Genomic DNA, 22116 nt, shown 5'->3' with positions numbered 1-22116 from the left:
CTCCCTTCCCTCCCCTACCCCACAATTGTCCCCACCATCTTAAGTACTGTCATAAAGTCTGCCAGTACTAAAATAAAAGGTTTTTAATTTTTTAATTTTTTTAGCATATTTACATATGCTGTGGTGTAGCATCCCCCCTTAGCCCCCAACCTCCCTGATCCCCCCCAAAACAGCTTTCTAACCCTCCCCATCTGCCTTATTGGCAGCCATCTTGGGTACTGGCAGCTGTCTGCTATTATTTCACAGTCAAAAAATGTTTTTTTTTTTTAAATGTACACTACTGTTACACCAGATATGAGTGGTGGCACTGGGCAAGTGGGCACAGTACACGCTGTGAGCCTGACACACACGCTGGCAGGCAGGCAACTGCAATTAGATTACATAGGGAAAAAAAACAGACTGATGTTCTAGCCCTAAAAAGGGCTTTTTGGGGTGCTGTCCTTACAGCAGAGATCAGATGAGTCCTTCAGGACTGTAGTGGACACTGAATACACTAGCCTAGCTATCGATTTCCCTATTAAATCAGCAGCAGCTACACTGTCCCTCCTCTCACTAAGAATGCAGCTTCCGAATGAATCAAAAATGGATGCTGTCCAGGAGGTGGGAGGGTCTGGGAGAGAGGGTCTGCTGCTGATTGGCTGTAAAGTGTCTTCTGACTGTGAGGTACAGGGTCAAAGTTTACTCAATGATGACGAATAGGGGGCGGATCGAACATTGCATATTTTTGCCCGCCGAGACGAACTATTCGCCGGCGAACTATTCGCAACATCACTAATTAGAACCTAGAACTCCGGTGGCTAAACACTTTGCTAGACATCGTCCAGGGCAGACTTTTGACAAAATAGCTTTAAATCATGTACTTCTTTTATGTGAATTTCAGGCCATTGACAGAGTCCCTAAAAGAACTACAGGGGGAGATAGACTAGCTAAATTAAATAAAAGAGAGGCTTTTTGAATTCATAAACTTCAAACAGGATACCCCAAGGGCATAAATAAGATATGGGACTTACAACTATATACTGGCATCTAAATTGAATTATATTATTAATACTATAAGTCTAAAGTTAAATGTAGTGGTATGTGTATGTACAACGGATATCTTAATACCCTTTGCTCAACAGGTTGATAACTTATAATTTAGCGTAATATCCTTGAGATACATAAATATTAGATAGTACTGTCCCAGAGATTTACCGAGTTAGATGTTTGTTTTATGCAGTTGATAAAATGTATCTTTTTCTTCTCTCTTCAATCTTATACATATGTATTCACACTTTTTTAATTGAGATAAATATCATTTTAAATGTTTGTAATTACTGTTTCAAAGGTGGATTATTTTAAATTGTTACATTTATCGTACAGGTCTTTCTATTCCCTGACTGTATTGGAGATTTCGAAAGTACAATCTTTAATCAAAAAGTTTGTTACATGAAATAAAAAAGACACATTTGGGTTTGTTCAGTACAGCAGGGGTTAACAACCTGTAGGTATAAGTGTTCATAAGGGAATCAGCTGTTATCCCTGATGAAGTGCTTTTTGTAAGCAGGAAACGCGTCGGATGAGCAGCTCCTGTGTGCTACGGTAAAATTTGTAATGGTGTGTGCTTGGATTTGTTACAAATTTTAACCAGATTAAATAAAGACTTTGGATTTTACTTTTACTACTTTGGTGTTGCCTTTCAATCCTTCGTTCTTGTTGAAGTTTTTGTGAATCGCACAGCGTGTGGGAAATCACTGCAAAGAAGGATTTGTTACATATATCACCACTCTGGAGGCCGTCTATGTCAACAGCATATCATTTGCTATAAAGCCAGTGTGTTCAAAGGCATGGATCCACAGAGCGAAACAAGAGAGACATACCGCTGCATTGTTTGTTCCCCTCCCTGCGGTAAGTAGGACCGGTCTGACTACATTGTCTGTGAATCATCTGATTTCCCGGTGTGTGTCAACTATTTGAAGAAAACAAGATATTGTCTTGAATCTCTTTAAACATATGTGTGGATTGCGCTATATACAACTTCTGTTTTGGTTACATGAAGCATAGTTTGCATTCTTTTTTCTTAAGATTTAACATACATATTGTGTATACTACTGTCTACTTAGCCAACAAGTGCTAAAGGTATACCTATTTTAATTAACACTCGCTATTGAACACAAACTCACTGTGTGTGTAATACAGAAAGGCCACAGAGTGATGTTTACATTGAATTTAAGTTGTGTGTTGTGCTCTTAATGTAAATAATTTCTGTATGAATGCTGAAACATTTTAAAATAATAAAGGTAATATCATTTATAGGGGAAGGAAATAGAAGAACGGATATGACAACAAATTAGTAGAAATTGCTCCCATTTCACTGCCCTCCATCAGAAAATTATTGGCTAAGAGTGGAGCAAATATTTTTTATACTAACTCTGAACAAAATTTAGCACATAACCATTAGTACTAGAGTGAATATTCCTTTTGTTCAGACTTTTGCTGAACTAGGGCATGCCTATACAAACTCATGCAGTTTGAGCCTCCCTTTAGATTATGAGTACCTACTATATATCTCTACAGACTTGCACTAATCCTACATACTGCATGTTTACTACTGCTCATGATTAGTACCTCCCATGGCTTCACTTTCTCCCCATTAACTTCTGACACTTCACTACACATAATCAGGCCCATTTATCAAAGGGCTTGCGGACCTGATCCGACACTGCGGATCAGGTCCGCAAGACCTCGCTAAATGCGGAGAGCAATACGCTCTCCGCATTTAACATTGCACCAGCAGCTCACAAGAGCTGCTGGTGCAACGCCGCCCCCTGCTGACTCGCGGGAGCTGACTCGCGGGAGCTGTCAATCAACCCGATCGTATTCGATCGGGTTGATGTCCGGCGATTCCTGTCCGCCTGTTCAGAGCAGGCGGACAGGGTTATGGGATAGCACAGGAGTTATCAGCGCTAAAAATCTAAAAAGGATACCTAAGCCACTCTCCACTATCTCCTCAAGATAGAAATGGAACAAACAATATGGCAATTGGGAGGGCGCTAAAAAGCTGGGTATACTTAACACACCTAATTATTAAGATTATATCAAAACAAAAAATAAATCAAATATAGTGAGTTTTAAAAATCTTTACTAGTGGGAATAATCCCTACTTATGCAATACATAAATTTAAAAAACAATACGTAAGAACAATTACAGGCACATAAAGTAAGTATTGGATACGATATATATAACTATTACTTGGAATACCACCCTGATAAAAATATTTATAATAAGCGCTTTTTTAAAAAAATAGAATTGATCAATTACTATGTCCTTAAAATCAAATATTTTGTTCCTGAATATAATGGACAGTCTCTATGGTCCTTATATATTTGCAGCAGATGAAATCCCTTATTGTTTGTATGGTATATAACATACAAGACTTATCTCTGTGATTGAAATTAACGTGCTGGGTAAAAACGATAAAATGTTCCTTAATTAGGATACTTTGTATCTTTGCTGGTTATATGTAACTTTAACTCACAGAAAGTTGCAGCGACTGTGTCCAAATGTGGGTTTGGTTCTGGTAACAATTCTTGATAAAGCCCACACACATGGGTGAAACGCGTAGAAGCTGAAGTTGCCTGTTACCAGAACCAAACCCACTAGGTACCTAGTATTTGCCCGCGCGTATTAACGCTAAGAGCGGGTGCCTTTTTCACCTCAGTGACTGTATTTACAAAGATCCAGACTGTCTGTCAAAAGCAGGGAGCTGGGAACATTGGAAGCAAAAGATAACAGCTTGCCAGGTACTCACACACAAGGAGTGACGTACCTTTGCCGGTCACCTCCCCATGGAGGGAGTGGTGAATCCTGTACCAAGGAATAGAAGCTGCAGCACACTAAGCGGCTCACACGCAAGGAGCGTGTTTTGACTAAAGACCACAGACTCTGAGATACATTACAGCGACATTTGGACACAGTCGCTGCAACTTTCTGTGAGTTAAAGTTACATATAACCAGCAAAGATACAAAGTATCCTAATTAAGGAACATTTTATCGTTTTTACCCAGCACGTTAATTTCAATCACAGAGATAAGTCTTGTATGTTATATACCATACAAACAATAAGGGATTTCATCTGCTGCAAATATATAAGGACCATAGAGACTGTCCATTATATTCAGGAACAAAATATTTGATTTTAAGGACATAGTAATTGATCAATTCTATTTTTTTTAAAAAGCGCTTATTATAAATATTTTTATCAGGGTGGTATTCCAAGTAATAGTTATATATATCGTATCCAATACTTACTTTATGTGCCTGTAATTGTTCTTACCTATTGTTTTTTAAATTTATGTATTGCATAAGTAGGGATTATTCCCACTAGTAAAGATTTTTAAAACTCACTATATTTGATTTATTTTTTGTTTTGATATAATCTTAATAATTAGGACAGGGTTATGGAGCAGCGGTCTTTTTACCGCTGCTTCATAAGTTGTGTTTCTGGCGAGTCTGAAGACTCGCCAGAAACACGGCCCTTCAAGCTCCGTACGGAGCTTGATAAATGGGCCTGAATATGTTTATGTTTCCTGTCAACAACTGTAAGTTATGTTTATTTGCTTACTATTTATGCTAGCAACGGTGGGAAACATTTCCATTAATATAACCTCCACCCGCCCCCTCCCCCCCTGCCTCCCTTACTCCACTGATGCGGATAGGGATAAGTGATGTATCCTCCGCATTGTTCTGATTTGGCAGAGTTTAGTAGTCTCTGCCCTGCTTGAAGAGCCTCTGGTTAAGCTTTTCCCTCACCCAGGTAAAAAGGCTCTTCAGGTTATATTTTGGCGAAATATGCTTTGTTTTCAAATGTTTTTTATGATATTTTTGGTCAGCATGTTCTTATAGTCTCACTGTGCTCTCCATAATGTTTGATTATTCATCTAATAGTTTTGTTTCACTATTGTCTTTCTTGTAGAAAATGTTACTTGTTGTTATACTACTAGACATGTCAGAATATCTAGAACTTGTTTTATTGCGATACTCTTATCAACATTACTTTGTTTGTTGTTAACTACCGCTGACTATGATCATTAAAGGTGTCCTCTCTGTCTCATGGGGAGTGTGATCCCACCAGAGGATCAGATTGTCAATGAGGACACATAGAGGCTTAAATATAAAATGAGGAGCAGAAAAGTTTGGTTTATTAGAATGTAATGTATCGTAATTCTATGAGAAAAAACAAAAAAAGCAATTCACTGTATTGTAAATTTGTATGATACCTCCAGTATGCCTGAATACTGTGCTTGTAACCATGTGCCATTGCTACCTCAATAAAAAAGTAATTTTCAAAAAAAAAAAAAGATTTAAGATATGCAGTCTGTTTGTTTTTTTTAATTTATTTTTTATCTGTGTCTTCTGACTGGTAATAAATCAGGGTAAAGCTGTTAACTGTGTGTGTATTTGCAAGTGAACTAAAGAAATTGTAAGTATGATAATGTGTGCGATTTTAGGTCATGTTTTGGTAAATCAAAGAGAGTTTTTCTGGCATGTGATTAATATGTTGATTTAAGTATGTTATGTGTGTAATTTAAGATTTATGCAAGGAGTCTGTAAAAAAAAAAAAAAAGAGAAAAGAGAGGTTATATAGCTATCTTATTAAATATATCTAAAACATTTTTAGAGTTGTTTTTAATTTTAATATAAACTGGTAACATATTACTGTGTACTATTATTTATGCTGTGGTGGCTCTCATTTAAATATATGCAGGTTATAATACAGTAAAGAAGTAAAATTTTAATAGTAAATAATACAAGTTTCCTAATCATGGCTAAATGATATGTTATATGCATTAGTGATGTCGCGAACCTAAAAATTTCGGTTCGCGAACGGCTGACTCAAACTTCTGCGACTGTTCGCGAACCGGCGAACCGGGCGAACCGCCATTGACTTCAATAGGCAGGCGAACTTTAAAACCAACAGGGACTCTTTCTGGCCACAATAATGATGGAAAAGTTGTTTCAAGGGGACTAACACCTGGACTGTGGCATGCCGGAGGGGGATCCATGGCAAAACTCCCACGGAAAATTACATAGTTGATGCAGAGTCTGGTTTTAATCCATAAAGGGCCTAAATCACCTAACATTCCTAAATTGTTTGGAATAATGTGCTTTAAAACATCAGGTATGATGTTGTATCGATCAGGTAGTGTAAGGGTTACGCCCGCTTCACAGTGACAGACCAAACTCCCTGTGTAACGCACCACAAACAACCGCAAACAGTTCATTTGCACAACCACCAGATAGATTTGATAGATAGATAGATACATAGATTACATAGATCAATAGATGCAATATACATATGATGTTTCACAGTCAAAAAAGTTTTTTTTTTAATATTTACACTACTGTATGGTGGCACTAGTTGGAAAGTGGGCCTGGCACACACTCTGGCAGGCAGGCAACTGCAATTAAATAACACTAGCAGACTGATGTAAAAGTTTTTTTTTTATTTACACTAATGTTACACCAGATATGAGTGGTGGCACTGAGGATGGAAGTAGGCACATTATATGCTGGGAGCCTGACACACAGGCTGGCACTAGTGGCAGGCTGGCCTGGCAACTAAAATTAAATAACACTAGCAGACTGATGTAAAAGTTTTTTTTAAAAAAAGTTACACTTATGTTACAACAGATATGAGTGGTGGCACTGAGGATGGAAGAAGGCACAGTATATGCTGGGAGCCTGACACACAGGCTGGCAATAGTGGCAGGCTGGCCTGGCAACTAAAATTAAATAACAGTAGCAGACTGATGTAAAAAAAATGTTTTAAAAAAATTTAAACTAATGTTTCACCAGATATGAGTGGTGGCACTGAGGCTGGCAGTGGCAGGCTGGCCTGGCAACTGAAATTAGATTACACTAGCAGACTGATGTAAAAGTTATTTTTTTTTAAAAAATTACACTAATGTTACACCAGATATGAGTGGTTGAAAACAGAGCAATTAGGCACAGTATATGCTGTGGGCCTGACACACAGGCCTGATGGAAAATGAAATTAGATTACACTAGCAAACTGATGTAAAAGTTTTTTTTTCTTTAAATTTACACTAATGTTACACCAGATATGAATGGTGGCACAGAGCAATTAATCACAGTATATGCTGTGGGCCTGACACACAGGCCTGATGGAAAATGAAATTAGATTACACTAGCTAACTGATGTAAAAGTTTTTTTTTTTTAAACTTACACTAATGTTACACCAGATATGAGTGGTGGCACAGAGCAATTAATCACAGTGTATGCTGTGGGCCTGACACACAGGCCTGATGGAAAATTAAATTAGATTACACTAGCAAAATGATGTAAACGTTGTTTTTTTTTTAAACTTACACTAATGTTACACCAGATATGAGTGGTGGCAGTGAGCAAGTAGGCACAGTATATGCTGTGAGCCTCACACACAGGCTGACAGGTAGGCAAATGCAATTAGATTACAAAAGAAAAAAAAACAGATATGAGTGGTGGCACTGAGGATGGAAGAAGGCACAGTATATGCTGGGAGCCTGACACACAGGCTGGCAATAGTGGCAGGCTGGCCTGGCAACTAAAATTAAATAACAGTAGCAGACTGATGTAAAAAAAATGTTTTAAAAAAATTTAAACTAATGTTTCACCAGATATGAGTGGTGGCACTGAGGCTGGCAGTGGCAGGCTGGCCTGGCAACTGAAATTAGATTACACTAGCAGACTGATGTAAAAGTTATTTTTTTTAAAAAAATTACACTAATGTTACACCAGATATGAGTGGTTGAAAACAGAGCAATTAGGCACAGTATATGCTGTGGGCCTGACACACAGGCCTGATGGAAAATGAAATTAGATTACACTAGCAAACTGATGTAAAAGTTTTTTTTTCTTTAAATTTACACTAATGTTACACCAGATATGAATGGTGGCACAGAGCAATTAATCACAGTATATGCTGTGGGCCTGACACACAGGCCTGATGGAAAATGAAATTAGATTACACTAGCTAACTGATGTAAAAGTTTTTTTTTTTTAAACTTACACTAATGTTACACCAGATATGAGTGGTGGCACAGAGCAATTAATCACAGTATATGCTGTGGGCCTGACACACAGGCCTGATGGAAAATTAAATTAGATTACACTAGCAAAATGATGTAAACGTTGTTTTTTTTATAAACTTACACTAATGTTACACCAGATATGAGTGGTGGCAGTGAGCAAGTAGGCACAGTATATGCTGTGAGCCTCACACACAGGCTGACAGGTAGGCAAATGCAATTAGATTACAAAAGAAAAAAAAAAAGACTGAAGTTCTAGCCCTAAAAAGGGCTTTATGGGCTGAAGTTCTAGCCCTAAAAAGGGCTTTTTGGGGTGCTGTCCTTACAGCAGAGATCAGATGAGTCCTTCAGGACTGTAGTGGACACTGAATACACTAGCCTAGCTATCAATTTCTCTATAAAATCACTAGCAGCAGCACTATCCCTCCTCTCACTAAGAATGCAGGATCGTAATGAATCTAAAATGGCTGCTGCACAGGAGCTGGGAGGGTCTGGGAGTTATTGTCTGCTGCTGATTGGCTGAAATGTGTCTGCAGACTGTGAGATACAGGGTCAAAGTTTACTCAATGATGACGAATAGGGGGCGGATCGAACATCGCATATTTTCACCCGCCGCAGCGAACGCGAACAAGCTAAGATCACCGGGAACTGTTCTCCGGTGAACTGTTCGCGACATCACTAATATGCATATTATAATTGGTCAGCCCATAAGGGGACAGTACGCTGGAAAATTATTTTTAGATTAATGTATTTCATTGACTTGTTATACGAGTAACATAGTATAAAAAATGTAGGAGAATTTGCATTTGCAGGTTTATTCGTATATAAGAAATAGCTGTTTTTGTGCTTTTAAATCACAGCCTTTTACAATGGGTTGCGTTTCAGGTAATAGCATATCTCATTTTGTTTCTTATCTTATATGTGTCTGGAAAACTGGAGCTCAGTGCTTGGACAGAGCAATGGAAAATTGTCATTTTATCCTACACCCCACTGAGAGTGTAGTTTTCTTATGCTGGCTGTGTTTGCTTAGGCTATTTAATGGACTTCAATATAAAACTTTTACTATAAGTGGCTAAGCTACAGGTTAAATCAGCTATTTCACATGTCAGGGTAGGAATAAAGGAGCTACTTGTCACAATTACATATATTCCATCAAGCAAAATAGATCATTGGGAACAGTTTAAAGGGGAGGACATTTTGGTAAATTTTCCTTTTAATCTATTAGTGTAAATTATTATTATTTTCAGAAATTTCCTTTTTGTTGAATAAAATTGTTATATTTAGTAAGAGAGCTGCAAAAGTGTTAAATTTCAAATTGTATAAAAAAAAAAAACATAAACTAAACTAATTGTGTATTCCTTAAAATCCTGGTTATGTAAAAGTATAGCATAGTTCTAAAGCTTTTCAGAAATTATTTGTGGCAAACATGATTCTTTAACAGTGGGTTTGCACTGTGTATGTGACAGTGACATTATTATCTGACCTTTCCCAGAATACAGTACTGTATTTAGGTGTGTGTTTTCTTTGTCAATTCATGGTTAGGGATTTTATTTGTAAATGTGCAACTAGAGTTTATTGATTTTCCAAAGTGATTGCATTATTAGCATGATCTCATAGTATTGTGCAGGGTAAAATTTACAAACCCATAGTTGTTGTTATGGGAATTTATTTTTTTGTAGTGTTTTGCAAGAATGTGGTATTTCTTAAGTGCTGCATTTTTAATGAGTGTGAGTATCTGCTGTTGATGTTTTGTTTTGTGTATTGGGCAGTTGATTTTAAGGGGCCTATTTATCAAAGCGTCAACTATGTTGCATTTGCGGGCGTCAATACGCTCGCCAAACATCGCCAAACATCGCGGCCGCGGATCTCAATACGATTTCTATATTACGAAAAAACACGTCAAGTACGGTGCGAGGAGTATCGCACTGTTGTAAACTAGCAGTCATCGATCTCGCATTCATTTGTGTTTTTCTCAACTTTATTCATACCATTTCATTACTGTCCACGAACAAGCTCATTTCTCTTTAGCACATTATTGTATATAGTGGAAATGTATGCTTTTTCGAAACAGGAATAATTGACAATATAGCAAGTAGCAACATATTTGGTGCAAAGTGGACAGTGAATTATTAGAATTCTTTGGAAGATTGGACATACATATTTTAGTGTATATATATATATATATATATATATATATATGTATGTATGTACATATATATCTATATAAATGTAAATATAGATGTATTTATGTATATATATTTATTATTATATTTATATTTTTTTTAAATTAATTTTATTTCCTAAATTAAAGGGACACCAATATCATAGAAGAACATCTCAAGCAAGACTACAACCCTTAACCTTTTATTAAAGGGACACTAAGCACAATTATTAACTTTCAGGATTCAGATAGGACATTCAATTGAAATCAACTTTCAAAATTACTCCTATTATAATTTTTTATATGTTCTATTGTTATCTTTCTTTGAAAAATAAGGTATCTAAGCTAAGGAGCCAGACAAATTCAGTTTAAGCACCCTGGACAGCACTTGTTTATTGGTGCTGTTCAATCAGCAAGGTCAACCTAGGTTGTTCTTCAAAAATGGGCCTGCTTATAAACTTACATTCTTGATTTTCAAATAAAGATACAAATAGAATGAAGAAATTATGATAATAGGAGTAAATAGAAAGTTGCTTACATTTAAACGCTCTATCTGAATCATGAACGATACTATTTGGGTTCAGTGTCCCTTTAATCCTCAGATATCCTTTTTAGTAGAAATAGCAATGCACATGTGCAAGCCAATCATATAAGGCATCTATGTGCAGTTATCAATCAGCAGCTACATAGTTTATCTGCATATGCTCTTCTTCAAAGGATATTGAAAAGATGAAGAAAAACAAAATATATATAAAATATTTTTTACCACATTGCATGCTATTTATACATCATTCAACATATATTTTGCTTTCATGTCACTTCAAAATAGTATTCAAATGAATACAGCTACACTATAATTTAGATTAAATAGATATTTATTATAAAAAAAAAATCTTTTTTTTTTTTAAAGAAATAAAACAATTTAAATAAAGTTTCTCATGGCCTCCTGCAGGGCCCGCACAGCTGTTGAAACAATGTCCAGCCCCTCTGCAAGCTGGCTAAATATATCCGCAAGGAAGGGCTCTGTCTGGGTCCCCTGATCGCGATCTATAAAAAGACAAAATAAAATATGTTATACAAATTCATTATCAATATACAATTGTTAAAAATTAATATTACGTTTTCTAACTTTCTATTCCAGCCACCTCTTCTTCTTCTGGCAGCGCCGGCAAGAAGGCTGGGACAGGATCCCCCCCGGTACTTGGTCGACTGTCAGAGATGAAGCACAAACACAAATCATTGTTAGCATGAGGAATATGTGACAAAGCCTATATTATACACAAAATTGTTGTGTAAAAATCTCGTACAAACATTTTAATTCTTAAAACACAATCCATTACATTAACTTGCACCCTGAATGAACCTTTGAAAAAAATAATTTTTAATGTAAAATATTGCAAACATAGTATTATACTTGAAAATTACCTTGGATATCAGGGACGTCCACATCTGTCCCTGACTCATCCTCTGGACAACCCTCAAGCAGTGTCAATGGCAGGGGTGGAGAAAAGCGGTTGCTACTGAGGGTAGCCATTGACACTGGCCTTACGTACCGGGGGATTCTTTCTCTCGGCCGCAGGAGATTTGTGAACATATAAAGTTGTTTATCAACATCAGATCCATGTGATATTTTTCTTTTGTGTAATATATCTGCAGCTGTAATGCATGTAATCTTTATTTCCTATGATGAAAATAACAACCAATTTAAAATAACATATATATATATATATATATATATATATATATATATATATATATATATATATATACTGCACCCAGGTGGTAAATCGCCATAGAACAGGCTAACAATGGTATTGAGCTGGCTGTTTGTTCCTGTGAGTGTACTTTTCTCTTACACACAAGCAGAGAAAAATAGAAAAGTGGGTGTGGAAGCAGTTGAGGATGCAAATTGTAACAAATTGTAACAAGAGTGAAAGTGTTAATATGGCCACTAAATGTCTGCACATATGTCTTTAGGTAACGGTACTTATGCAATAATAAGCAACAAACCACAATTCAATTAAAGCAGTAGTAACCTGATAGCCCTCCAGTAGTTGACCACATACCTCCTCCAAACTTGCTCCGGCGGCTTACAGTGTTTCACACCAGGACTGCAGTTTTCCGGCAGTGTGAAGAACAACTTACTGACATACGAAGGCGATCCTCGGTCCCCAGTCCTGCAGGCTTCCCGCAATGATTCGCCAAAACCTTGCAGCCCACAGCTGAATTATCCGTGCTCACTCCGGCCAAAAAGTGAAATAGCACAAAACAAAGGATGTGAGAAGCACTCGATCACAGCTGGTTCAAACGTTTTAATAGACAGGGTATCCAAACAGCAATTGACAATACACAGTGTTCAAAGGGACTATGTCCCTGGTAAAAATACAGAGAAAAATAACAAACTAAGAGCTAGTAATGCTGTCGGCTAACGCGTTTCGGCGTGAGCCTTACTCATAGCCTCAATAAAAAACATGTAAACCTAATGTGGTTTAAAAAACCTAGCTCACAATCCAGTTGGTTCTTGGGGGGGACACCCTTTCCGACCAAACAACCAATCTGTAGTGTCTACTGCACATGCCCACTCTGAAAGAAAAGGTATCTCATCTGGCTTGTTCCCACCCTGTTCGAGCCCCTAAAGCCGTGTCCTATTACTGAGTACTCCAAAGAATCTAGTACAAACATTTGGGAATTAACCGTTATATACATAAGACAATCAAGAAACTCGACTCATTATGTTGAAAATGGCCGGAGAATACACTTATGTAAAGATAAAAATCCCAGCAGAAAAACTGAGCTGTGACCCAAATCACTACAGGGGGAGGGAACAAAATACTCAGTCAGCTCCAAATAGATATCAACACACCCACGGGCCAATAGCTCAGCAACGGTACATATTCAGTATTACACGTAACCGTTAGTAAATAAACAGGCTGACCCATAAAGGACAGTGGACGCTCCAATAAGGAGTAAACTGATACCAAAAATGTAAGGGAGTGGAAGGGAGGGCAAAAATGCTTAAACCATAAGTGTATACGTAACGCATATCGCTCATATCAAACCCAACAAAAATAGTTCAAGCCAAATCAGGCTATGTAAAAATAGGATTGCGCTAAACATTGAAAATCACTTATACCACACACTGGAAGTATCAAAAGGGCCCAACTCTAAAGTCCAAAATTACACTGTAGTAGGACCATAATAACACTCAAAATTACCGTATGACAGCCAATGGTATACAGTATAATTCAATGTGAGCACAAAAGAGCAAACTCCAGGAGTGGTAAGAAACTATTACAACAAAACTCCCAATAAAACACCCCATAACAACTAATTAAGTGAAAGCAAGAAAAATATTTAATAAGTATCTGCACATGTGAATATATATATACATGTGGTCAGCATAGGTTAATACATAGGGCCCCCATGGTGGCACAAAAATATATAGATGTCACTAACACATCAGGCAGGCCCCCATACAGCTAGACCTAACAGGACCAAAAATTAATCAAATCAAACTCCGAATTGAGGCCTTCTGGAATTCTAGTTTTCAATTTGAATATCCAGAAGGCCTCCCTCTCCCCTAGTTTGCGAACTCTATCTCCTTGTCCCTTTTTAGGAAGTACCTTATCAATGATGGTCCATGTAAAGGGCCCCAGTGATTTCTGGTGTACCTCAAAAAAATGTCTAACTAGGGGAGTAGTCTTGGTGCCAATTCTAATATCAGACATATGTTCCTTTATACGTGTTCTGGCTTCCCTAGTCGAGAGTCCCACGTATTGAATGGAACACAGACTGTGAAGACTGAGAAGTTATCAGGTAAATGATGTAAGTTTGTCTGCAATTCAAACAAAACTTAATACTGAATCTGTCACCAGTTAATGCTGAACTAAAAGTTTCTCCCATAATAATTTTTTCACATGCCACACAGGTATGATGGTAGCATTTGAATACCCCCATACAGCTAAGCCATGATGACGTATTGGGATTGGGATAATCAGACCAACTCTTCGTTGGAGCCACCATATTTCCAATTGTTCTGTTCTTTCTATAGGCAAATCTGATACCCCTTTCAACCACCTCAATCAAGCCGTCATCTGCTGATAGGAGATTAAAATGTTTGCCTACTATCTGACAAATTTCATTATATTGTTTGGAGTACTCAGTAATGAAGGAGACTCTGGTACTTTGTACAATTCCCCCTTTTTGGTTTTGCTCATGATCAATAGTCTCTCCCTTGGAATTTTCTCCACTGCCTTCCTAGCCTTCATGATTGTCTTTGTGTCATAACCTCTTTCTTTAGGTCTAGAAGCCAGCTCATCCGCCTGTCTCTCATATACTGATTGAAATGTACAATTTATTTTTAATCAGATGAATTGGCTTTTAGCTACACCCCTAAACACTCTTTTTGGGTGGCAGCTAGAGGCATGAAGGAGTGAGTTACCTGCTATGGGCTTATGGAACACCTCCATGTTTATTTTCTGTCCCTGCACACCCTCCAATGTGATGTCCAGGAAATTTACACGTGTTTCCTGTACTTCAAAAGTAAAGCCCAGACCAAAGGTATTGTTATCCAAGTTGGCCACAAAATCTTTCAGGTGATGATCAGTCCCTCCCCATATGAAAAGCAGGTCATCAATAAAGCGACCATACCAGACTATGTCTGCTTTAAAATGGTTCTCCTCCCCAAAGACGTGGGACAGCTCCCACCATCCCATGAAGGTGTTGGCATATGAGGGGGCAAATTTCGCCCCCATAGCTGTCCCACGTCTCTGGAGGTGGAATTTACCCATATACTCAAAATAATTATGGGTAAGGAGGAACCGAGTGACTTCCGCCACATAATCCACAAATACAGTGTCCCCACCATAGTGTTTATTAAGAAAAAAGCGAACAGCTTCCAGACCCTTTTGTGTGCGGAATAGAGGTGTAGAGGGATTTAACATCCACAGTGAGCCATTTGTAGTTCATCTCCCAGGTTATACCATCAAGCAGATTTAGAACATGTTTAGTATCTGCCAAATGACTCCACAAAGTGCTCACTATAGGTTGCAGGATACCGTCCAGCCATTCAGAGAGGTGTTCAAGTAATGACCCAATACCACTCACAATTAGTGATGTCGCGAACTTAAAATTTTCCGTTTGCAAACCGCGAACGCAAATGTCCGCAACTGTTCACAAACGGGTGAACCGGGCGAACCGCCATTGACTTCAATCGGCAGGCGAATTTTAAAACCCACAGGGACTCTTTCTGGCCACAATAGTGATGGAAAAGTTGTTTCAAGGGTACTAACACCTGGACTGTGGCATGCCGGAGGGGGATCCATGGCAAAACTCCCACGTAAAATTACATAGTTGATGCAGAGTCTGGTTTTAATCCATAAAGGGCATAAATCACCTAACATTCCTAAATTGTTTGGAATAACGTGCTTTAAAAAATCAGGTATGATGTTGTATCGATCAGGTAGTGTAAGGGTTACGCCCACTTCACAGTGACAGACCAAACTCCCCGTTTAACGCACCGCAAAGAACCTCAAACAGTCCATTTGCACAACCGCAAACTCCCCATTTGCACAAGGTTGGATACCAAGCTAGCCATGTCCCGTTCCTTGTCCTCACTGATGTCATTGAAGGTCTCTTCCTCCACCCAGCCACGTACAACACCAAGTGTCCCCGAAAGGTGACAACAAGCCCCCTGGGACGCCTGCTGTGTTTGGTCTTCCACCTCCTCAAAGCCACCTTCCTCCTCTGACTCCTCTTCTTCAGACTCCTCTCTCTGCGTTGCCTCTCTCTACGTTATTATAAGGTGTGTTAAGTAGTACTATTCTTATCAGTTTAATCCCTGTTCTGTCCCCTATCAGGTGTATATGGCATGGATTTTAGGAACCGGGAGATGGAAAAAGATACTTGGTCGGTCCTCCTACTTCAAATTTGGGGCACTGCGCGTGCAATCGTGGCCGGAATTTTAGCCAACTGACATTTGGCCGACGGACATTTGGCCAACGGACATTTGGCTGAAACACAAGTGGCTGTCAGATAACAGTCTGGCCACGAGATAGATAGATTTGATAGATAGATAGATAGATACATAGATTAGATAGATAGATCAATAGATGCAATATACATTTGATAGATACGATAGATAGATAGATCGATTTGATAGATAAATAGATAGATTTGATAGATAGATAATTTCCCAGACAGAGAATTACAAGATGTGCGGTCTGTGACCTATGGTAAGGTTCCCAGAGGCAGTTGCGGCGCCAGGGGACGTGTATATGGCATGGATTTTAGGAACCAGGAGATGGAAAAAGATGCTTGGTCGGTCCTCCTACTTCAAATTTGGGGCACTGCGCGTGCAATCTACTGTGCCACCAGATAGGAGTGGTGTGTTAAGTAGTACTATTCTGATCAGTTTAATCCCTGTTACATCCCCTATCAGGGGACGTGTATATGGCATGGATTTTATGAACTGGGAGATGGAAAAAGATGCTTGGTTGGTCCTCCTACTTCAAATTTGTGGCACTGCGCATGCAATCTACTGTGCCACCAGATATGAGTGGTGTGTTAAGTAGTACTATTCTGATCAGTTTAATCCCTGTTACGTCCCCTATCAGGGGACGTGTATATGGCATGGATTTTAGGAACCGGGAGATGGAAAAAGATGCTTGGTCGGTCCTCCTACTTCAAATTTGGGGCACTGCGCGTGCAATCTAATGTGCCACTAGATAGGAGTGGTGTGTTAAGTAGTACTATTCCTATCAGTTTAATCCCTGTTAAGTGCCTTTTTTTGGTTTGGTTTTTGAAGCCACAGTGCAGCACCAGAGGCCAGAAAAATTTGGCATGTACACATGCCTGAAAAATTAGGTATTGTTGCAGCTGCTGCTGTAGCAGCGGCCAGAAAAATTGATGTTTGTTTCCCAGGCAGAAAGTGCCCTAAAACATTGCGGTTTGAACCCTAGTTGGTGGTGGAAAAGTCACGCAAGTCATCCGGCATTCGAAGATAAAATACAGCAGCGTGTGGACCATTTTTAGCCCAAGGCAGCTCATCTCATCAGGCCTTTTTTACTCAAATGTATCGCCCAATGTCAGTCCCTTCGGGATCCATCCCTCATTCATCTTAATAAAGGTGAGGTAATCTAGACTTTTTTGACCTAGGCGACTTCTCTTCTCAGTGACAATACCTCCTGCTGCACTGAAGGTCCTTTCTGAGAAGACACTTGAAGCGGGGCAGGCCAGACGTTCTATTGCAAATTGGGATAGCTCAGGCCACAAGTCAAGCCTGCACACCCAGTAGTCAAGGGGTTCATTGCTGCTCAGAGTGTTGAGATCTGCAGTTAAGGCGAGGTAGTCTGCTACCTGTTGGTCGAGTCGTTCTCTAAGGGTGGACCCCGAAGGGCTGTGGCGATGCATAGGAGTTAAAAAGCTCTGCATGTCCTCCATCAACAACACGTCTGTAAAGTATCCTGTCCTTGCCGGCGTGGTCATGGAAGTCGGAGGATTACTTTCACCTCTTCCCCTGTTAGATTCCCGTTGTCCTGTGACATCACCCTTATACGCTGTGTAAAGCATAATTTTTAATTTATTTTGGAACTGCTGCATCCTTTCCGACTTGTGGTAATTCGGTAACATTTCAGGCACTTTATGCTTATACCGGGGGTCTAGTAGCGTGGACACCCAGTACAGGTCGTTCTCCTTCAGCTTTTTTATACGAGGGTCCCTCAACAGGCACAACAGCATGAAAGACCCCATTTGCACAAGGTTGGATGCCGAGCTACTCATGTCCCGTTCCTCGTCCTCAGTGATCTCACTGAAGGTATCTTCTTCCCCCCAGCCATGTACAACACCACGGGTACCAGATAGGTGACAACGAGCACCCTGGGATGCCTGTTGTGGTTGGTCTTCCTCCTCCTCCTCAAAGCCACATTCCTCCTCTGACTCCTCTTCCTCACAATCTTCTTCCAGCGTTGCTGCTGGACCAGCAAGCGATGCTGATGAGGCTGTTTCTGGTGGTGATGGTGACCACAACTCTTCCTCTTCCTCTTCACACTCATCTACGGCCTGATCCAGCACTCTTCGCAGGGCACGCTCCAGAAAGAAAACAAATGGTATGATGTCTCTGATGGTGCCTTCGTTGTGACTGACTAGGTTTCTCACCTCCTCAAAAGGACGCATGAGCCTACAGGCATTGCGCATGAGTGCCCAGTAACATGGCAAAAAAATTCCGAGCTCCACAGAGGCTGTCCTAGCACCCCGGTCATACAAATACTCATTAACGGCTTTTTCTTGTTGGAGCAGGCGGTCGAACATTAGGAGTGTTGAATTCCGTGTCGGGCTGTCGCAAATCAAGCGCCTCACTGGCATGTTGTTTCGCCGCTGGATATCGGAAAAGTGCGCCATGGCCATATAGGAACGCCTCAAATGGCCACACACCTTCCTGGCCTGCTTCAGGCCGTCCTGTAAGCCTGGGTACTTATGCACAAACCGTTGTACGATCAGATTACACACATGTGCCATGCACGGCACATGTGTCAAATTGCCCAATTTCAATGCCGCCACCAAATTACTTCCGTTGTCAGAAACCACTTTGCCGATCTCCAGTTGGTGTGGAGTCAGCCACTGATCCACCTGTGCGTTCAGGGCGGACAGGAATGCTGGTCCGGTGTGACTCTCTGCTTTCAGGCAAGTCAACCCCAAGACGGCGTGACACTGCCGTATCCGGGATGTGGAATAGTACCTGCGGAGCTGGGGGGGTGCCGTTGACATGGAGCAAGACGCATCAGCAGAAGAGGACTCAGCCAAGGAGGTTATGGAAGAGGATGGAGTAGGAAGAGTAGAGGAGGTGGCAGCAGGCCTGCCTGCAAGTCGTGGTGGTGTCACCAACTCCTCCTCTGCAGAGCCACGCATTCCATGCTTGACAGCTGTCAGTAGGTTTACCCAATGCGCAGTGTAGGTGATATACCTGCCCTGACCATGCTTTGCAGACCAGCTATCAGTGGTCATATGGACCCTTGCCCCAACACTGTGTGCCAGACATGCTATTACTTCCTTTCGCACAATCGAGTACAGGTTGGGGATTGCCTTTTGTGCAAAGAAATTTCGGCCGGGCACCTTCCACTGTGGTGTCCCAATAGCTACAAATTTTTTGAATGCCTCAGACTCCACCAGCTTGTATGGTAAAAGCTGGCGGGCTAACAGTTCAGACAAGCCAGCTGTCAGACGCCTGGCAAGGGGGTGACTTTGTGACATTGGCTTTTTACGCTCAAACATGTTGTTGACAGACACCTGGCTGTGGGCAGATGAGCAGGAACTGCTCCGGAAGAGAGACGGAGTGGCGGATGGTTGAGAGGGGGCAAGGAGGACAGCAGTAGTTGACGTGACTGAAGATGTTGGACCAGGAGGAGGATGGCGGCTTTGAGTTTGTGTGCTGCTTCTACTCATGTGTTGATCCCATAGGCGTTTGTGATGTGCGATCATGTGCCTTCGCAAAGCAGTTGTACCTAGGTGGGTGTTGGACTTCCCATGACTCAGTTTCTTTTGGCACAGGTTGCAAATGGCATCGCTGTTGTCAGAGGCAGACACACAAAAAAAATGCCACACTGCTGAGCTCTGCGATGACGGCATTCTGGTGGTGGAAACAGCATGCATTGATTGGCGTGCTGTCTGGCTGACCCCGGGTGCCGATGCATGCTGTCTGACTGTGCCACTAGCTCCTTGCGACGACATCCCCCTGCTTCCAACTCGTCTCCTCCTCTTTGTCTCCCCATCTGAACTTTCCCCTGTTCTTCTTCTCTTCTAGCAGGCACCCACGTGACATCCATGGACGCATCGTCATCATCAACCGCTTCACTTGTATCTGACAAATCAACAAAGGAAGCAGCAGCGGGTACAACATCATCATCATCACAACGTACGTCCATGTCTGTAATGCTGCCTGACTGAGACATATCACTGTTATCTACATCCTTTGTCAATGATGGTTGTGCATCACTCATTTCTTCCAACTGATGTGTAAAAAACTCCTCTGACAGATCAAGTGAAGCGGCTGTGGTGCTAGTGTTGGTGGTGGTGGCAGGCGGGCGAGTGGTAACTTGAGAGGTGCCCGAAGTTAAGCTGGAGGAGGATGGTGCGTCAAGGTTCGGAGCGGAAGCTATAGAAGATTGGGTGTCCTGTGTCATAAAGTCAACTATTTCCTCAGAACTTTTCGAGTTCATGGGACGTGGCCTCTGAACCCTGGGAATTATTCTAGTGCCAAAGGGAATCACAGCACCACGACCACGACGGCACCTGCGGGGTGGCCTGCCTCAAAAAAGTTTTTTTTTTTTTAATTTACACTACTGTTACACCAGATATGAGTGGGGGCACTGGGCAAGTGGGCACAGTATACGCTGTGAGCCTGGCACACACGCTGGCAGGCAGGCACCTGCAATTAGATTTCACAAGCAGACTGATATTTCACAGTCAAAAAAGTTTTTTTTTTTTTAAATTTACACTACTGTTACACAAGATATGACTGGTGGCACTGGGCAAGAGGGCACAGTATACGCTGTGAGCCTGGCACACACGCTGGCAGGCAGGCAACTGCAATTAGATTACACAAGCAGACTGATGTTTCACAGTCAAAAAAGTTTTTTTTTTTAAATTTACACTACTGTTACACCAGATATGAGTGGGGGCACTGGGCAAGTGGGCACAGTATACACTGTGAGCCTGGCACACACGCTGGCAGGCAGGCAACTGCAATTAGATTACACAAGCAGACTGATGTTTCACAGTCAATTTTTTTTTTTTTTAATTTACACAACTTTTACACCAGATATGAGTGTTGGCACTGGGCAAGTGGGCCTGGCACACACGCTGGCAGGCAGGCAACTGCAATTAGATTACACTAGCAGACTGATGTTTCACAGTCAAAAAAGTTTTGTTTTTTTTAAATTTACACTACTGTTACACCAGATATGAGTGGTGTGGCACTGGGCAAGTGGACCTGGCACACACGCTGGCAGGCAGGCAACTGCAATTAGATTACACTAGCAGACTGATGTTTCACAGTCAAAACAGTTTTTGTTTTTTTTTAAATTTACACTACTGTTACACCAGATATGAGTGGTGTGGCACTGGGCAAGTGGGCCTGGCACACACGCTGGCAGGCAGGCAACTGCAATTAGATTACACTAGCAGACTGATGTTTCAAAGTCAAAAAAGTTTGTTTTTTAAATTTACACTACTGTTACACCACATATGAGTCAGGGCACTGGGCAAGTGGGCACAGTATACGCTGTGGGCCTGGCACACACGCTGGCAGGCAGGCAACTGCAATTAGATTACCCTAGCAGACTGATGTTTCACAGTCGAAAAAGTTTTTTTTTTTAAATTTATACTACTGTTACACCAGATATGAGTGGTGGCACTGGGCAAGTGGGCCTGGCACACATGCTGGCAGGCAGGCAACTGCAATTAGATTACACTAGCAGACTGATGTTTCAAAGTCAAAAAAGTTTGTTTTTTAAATTTACACTACTGTTACACCAGATATGAGTGGTGGCACTGGGCAAGTGGGCCTGGCACACACACTGGCAGGCAGGCAACTGCAATTAGATTACACAAGCAGACTGATGTTTCACAGTCAAAAAATTTTTTTTTTTTAAATTTACACTACTGTTACACCAGATATGAGTGGTGGCACTGGGCAAGTGGGCCTGGCACACACGCTGGCAGGCAGGCAACTGCAATTAGATTACACAAGCAGACTGATGTTTCACAGTCAAAAAAGTTTTTTTTTTAAATTTACACTACTGTTACACCAGATATGAGTGGTGGCACTGGGCAAGTGGGCACAGTATATGCTGTGAGCCTGGCACACACGCTGGCAGGCAGGCAACTGCAA

At 40.8% G+C, this 22116-nt stretch overlaps 1 protein-coding gene across 1 annotated transcript in view; it reads left to right on the top strand.

Annotated features, from left to right (window-relative positions):
- The first annotated feature begins 1719 nt into the window (after window positions 1-1719).
- The window catches only part of LOC128667151 (uncharacterized protein C6orf132 homolog), a 121460-nt gene continuing 101063 nt past the window's right edge, over window positions 1720-22116 (top strand). Inside the window, exon 1 of the mRNA XM_053722076.1 lies at window positions 1720-1887. The gene's annotated coding sequence lies outside the window, so the exon portion shown is untranslated. The remainder of the gene's footprint in view (window positions 1888-22116) is intronic.

Source organism: Bombina bombina, chromosome 7 (genome assembly GCF_027579735.1).
Source record: "Bombina bombina isolate aBomBom1 chromosome 7, aBomBom1.pri, whole genome shotgun sequence".
Lineage (NCBI taxonomy): Eukaryota > Metazoa > Chordata > Amphibia > Anura > Bombinatoridae > Bombina > Bombina bombina.
The sequence above is the reverse complement of the archived record's forward strand: the minus strand, read 5'-3'. Positions and strand labels throughout refer to the sequence as shown.